Source organism: Littorina saxatilis, linkage group LG1, assembly GCF_037325665.1.
Source record: "Littorina saxatilis isolate snail1 linkage group LG1, US_GU_Lsax_2.0, whole genome shotgun sequence".
NCBI classification, from domain to species: Eukaryota; Metazoa; Mollusca; class Gastropoda; order Littorinimorpha; family Littorinidae; genus Littorina; species Littorina saxatilis.
The window spans coordinates 30,595,381-30,600,380 of record NC_090245.1 but is presented as its reverse complement, the minus strand read 5'-3'; positions in this window follow the sequence as shown (position 1 = coordinate 30,600,380).

Here is a 5,000-nt window from a genome sequence, read left to right as displayed (position 1 = left end):
GTTAATTAATTTATTTTAAAAGAAATAATGCCCCCTGGCATTGAAGGTGGGGTCACGAATCATGGTTGCATCAGATGTAGGGACTAAGGAAATATCATCGATCCCTGGAAAGCAATAGTAGTTCCCCTCCGGTTTCCTTCGAAGGAACGTTACCACCAGTTCATCAGGTCGAATCTCTTGCACCTGAAACATGCAAGTACCTGCGATTTCAACTAAAGATTGATGCAATATGTGTACTAGTTTCACTAACATGAATTTGTTTAATGTCTATCAAGATTTTGATGCATCCACATTCACTGGCTAAAAACAAAATAAAGTAATTATTTTGTTCAGACTTACCATTCCATTGAACATACAACTTTTACAATTAAAGAAAACATTGACACTTACCGTTCCTTTAAATGGATTTCGGAAATTTAATTTTGATCATAATTTTTTATATTTTTAATTTTCAGAGCTTGTTTTTAATCCAAATATAACATATTTATATGTTTTTGGAATCAGGAAATGATGTAAAATAAGATGAACGTAAATGTGGATCGTTTTATATATAAAAAAAAAAATTATTACAATTTTCAGATTTTAATGGCCAAAGTCATTAATTAATTTTTAAGCCACCAAGCTGAAATGCAATACCGAAGTTCGGCCTTCGTCGAAGATTGCTTTACACACATTTCAATCAATTTAATTGAAAAATGAGGGTGTGACAGTGCCGCCTCAACTTTTACAAAAAGCCGGATATGACGTCATCAAAAGTATTTGTCGAAAAAAAAGAAAAAAACGTCCGGGGATATCATACCCAGGAACTCTCATGTCAAATTTCATAAAGATCGGTCAAGTAGTTTAGTCTGAATCGCTCTACACACACACACGCACAGACAAACAGACACATACACACACATACACCACGACCCTCGTTTCGATTCCCCCTCTATGTTAAAACATTTAGTCAAGTTTTGACTACGTGAAATCGAAAGAAAAACTATTATTAACAAATGTTTAGCCTAATTTTTCACTTCATAGAATATCATAGCAGCAAAAACTCACCTTTTCTTAAGAACCTTGGGTGTTGATCACTGTCGTAACAAAATCACAGACTTCGGAAACATTCTCGAAATCTTTCTTCGCTGCTGGAACCTGAACTATTTATCTCTGTAACTGCGCATGCGTAGTCACCCGCACCTCTAAGTCACTACGCGCAAAATAGTTCTAATCTTTCTTCAAAACTCTGAACATTATTTGCAAAACCGTTCACCATCGTAACGGAATTTTGAAGAAGCATGTCATATTGCGCAACTTTCAACTTAGTTTGCAGATGCAATTTTGAGAAAATAATACTTAAATAACATTTAACTTAGCGAGTTTCTATGCCCTTTCATGTCAAGATCGTGTTGAAGATGAATATGCAAATTCTAAAGTTCAAATTTAGGACTTGTTGCTGTTGCACGCGTGTGGAAACCTATGTTACGACAGTGATGGCAAACTTTCAAGCGGTTAATTTCGTTTAAAAAAACAATTCTGTGGACAAAATAACATTTCAACTGTCAAGTACACTTAAACCAAACACACATAACAAAAATAGCAGTCCTTGGACATTCTAAACGATTCTTGTAGTGAGGTACAAAACTAGTTGATGGTTCATGTCACAGATCAGACCTCCATTTTTCACGCATTTAATCATTTCTTTCGCAAAACAACCTTCATAATAATCATGCAAAATACTCAGTTTTGTTTGTACTATTTCTTTATTCATTTTACTTCTCAAAAATACCAATATCATGATTTAAAATTCAGTATGTTTCAATTGTGGGCTAATTTGATTATGGCACACACAAAAGGATCAGTTTCTGAGACGCACCCATATATATATTTAAGAGTGTTAGGAAACGCTGCCGTTGCTGAACTTTGGTTCAGTTTTGTGTGTTGCATGTATGTTGACTTATGTGTACTTTGTTTGTTTGTTTGTTTGTTTGTTTGCTTAACGCCCAGCCGACCACGAAGGGCCATATCAGGGCGGTGCTGCTTTGACATATAACGTGCGCCACACACAAGCCAGAAGTCGCAGCACAGGCTTCATGTCTCACCCAGTCACATTATTCTGACACCGGACCAACCAGTCCTAGCACTAACCCCATAATGCCAGACGCCAGGCGGAGCAGCCACTAGATTGCCAATTTTAAAGTCTTAGGTACGACCCGGCCGGGGTTCGAACCCACGACCTCCCGATCACGGGGCGGACGCCTTACCACTAGGCCAACCATGCCGGTGTAACACGAAATTTTTACTCCACGAAAAATTTACTCCGGAGTAAATATTTCGTACGAAATTCTTACTCCGAGTACACTTTTCGTACGAGAAAAGAACTCCCCAAGGCACGAAAAAATTACTCCCTCCACGAAATTTTTACTCCCCATTTATTTTACTTCCAGTAATAATCTCGTACGCAAAAATGGGATGCGGGCGAAGGGATAATGCCAGTAAGTGATCTCGCGTACACGAATGTCGCGCTACCCTCCTTCCACCCCTTCCACCACCAAGACTAACAGGGGACAAGGGAGTAAAAATGTCGTACACCTGGCATGGGAAGTTAAATTGCTTGTGTTTGGGTGAAGTAATTTATTCGTTATTTATTCGTCAGGGGAGTAACAGTTTTGTACGAAATGTTTACTCGGAACTCACCTGTCTTGGGGAGTAATTTTCTCGTGAAACGGGGGAGTGCTTTTTTCGTAAAGGGAGTAACTTTTTTGTACGAAATGTTTACTCCGGAGTAAAAATCTCGTGGGAGTAATTTTCTCGTGTTACACCGGTCTGTACTTTGTGGGAAAGTACCGATATTATATTTTGTAAACACAATATTTATGTTTGGACGAGAATGCAGGTGAACTTTCTAGTCCTGTCAAAACAAGTTGTTTACCACGTTGTTTTGAGTCGTGGGTTCGTGGCGTTCGCTCGGATTAAGTGCGTCGGCACTTTTGATGTACGTCACAGAGAATGTCACTATTCTAGTCCATGGACAGTTCATCTAATTTTAGTTGTATCATGTTCGGTCTGGAATATTCTCGAGATTGAGTATTTACTATAATTATACGCCAGCGCGATTTGTATGTTAAAAGGCTTCTACTTTGAGTTCTGCTACGATGTGCAGTTGTATGTATGGAATCTATACATATAAATAAAAGAGAGTGTCTGTCTGTCTGTGTGTGTGTGTGTGTGTCTGTCTGTGGTCGCCATACCTCTGAGATGGCAAGAGGCAGGAACAAGATAGTGTGCACGTACACTCCCTAGGTGCCGCAGATGTGCACCTGGGTTTTAGTTTCTTGATTCATTGTTTCCTTTCTCAGATTATGGACCTCCCATTTATTGAATACAGCCTATATGGTGCAAGACCAGTTCAGTGCCTACTGTTCACCTGTAGCAAGCACATCATGCCAGTGATATTAGAGACTCGCTATTGCTCCTATGAGGGGAAGAAATGAAGAATGAAAAATTAACTGGACAGTTCCGGAAATTTCTAGAAGGTAAGGGAGATAACTCTTTTTTTGTCTGTGGTCGCCATACCTCCGAGATGGCAAGAGGCAGGAACAAGATAGTGTGCACGTACACTCCCTAGGTGCCGCAGATGTGCACCTGGGTTTTAGTTTCTTGATTCATTGTTTCCTTTTTCAGATTATGGACCTCCCATTTATTGAATACAGCCTATAAGGTGCAAGACCAGTTCAGTGCCTACTGTTCACCTGTAGCAAGCACATCATGCCAGTGATATTAGAGACTCGCTATTGCTCCTATGAGGGGAAGAAATGAAGAATGAAAAATTAACTGGACAGTTCCGGAAATTTCTAGAAGGTAAGGGAGATAACTCTTTTTTTGTATCCAAACAAAGGAGGTAAAGCTAATGATAATGGGATAGCGAGCGTCTTAAATTGCTACAGGGCTCCGCTTACTCCCGGGCGAAGCCGGGCTTAACTGCTAGTGCTAAATAAATCCTCGAACTCAATTTGACGAGTTTTTGTCTGCTGCTGTGAAGACGGGCCACGTAGAATAAAAAAACACAACTATACGACATTTGAGAACTTCGTCAATCTCAAGTGTCGTGTAACAAAGAGAAAGAGAGAAAATGAGAAAGATATATATAGATAGGGAAAGAGAGAAGAAGAACAAGAACAAGGACAATTATTTATTTAACGAGGGTAATAGAGTAAGCAGTGATCTGCTTTTTTACATCTGGCCCTCGCCCTAAAGAGGGACTGGTCTAAAATTGCTAAAGAATAAGCAAGTAAAGAAAACTACTGCTACATGATTATAATAAAATGAAAGTAAGAACATATCATCAATTTACATACAATACATTGCTTAAATGAAAAATGTAAGTTCATTTGACATGAGTTAAGAATTATAGAGTAGATTGCACTGACGCAACAAAGCTGTAAATGCCATGCCCAGTGACATACACTGCATTCGAAAAAATCAGAAAAAAAGGAAAAAAATAATAATAATTATATGTAAAAATAATAATACATTGTTAAAAAGCACCGATTGTTGGTTTTAACAACCATTCTAGCGACAACATATGTTTATTTAGACTTCATGAGATAAGACGTATATCTGGTCTTAAAACGTTTGTGCTGCTAGTTTGCCGTAGGATTGTCGGAAGAGCCTGTTCCAGAGACTGCTACCTGAATAGACTAAACTAGATTTGAATAGGTCAATCCTAGGCAGAGGCATGTTCAGTCTCATCAATTGGCGTGAAGTTTTTAACGTGAATTTGGAAAATATGGTTTGAGGTACACATCCATGAATAATTGTATGCATAAGGGTACCTTTATTATAACTTAGCCTTGCCTTCAGAGGAAGAATGCCTAAGTTTATGTAGTCTAACTCAGATATGGTTGTTTTCTTTAATAAGACTACTTTAAGCGCTCGTTTATGTAATCTAATTAGTGGTTTGAATGAATTTTCACTTGCCGAGTCCCACAAGGTAGACGCGTAATCAATAACATACT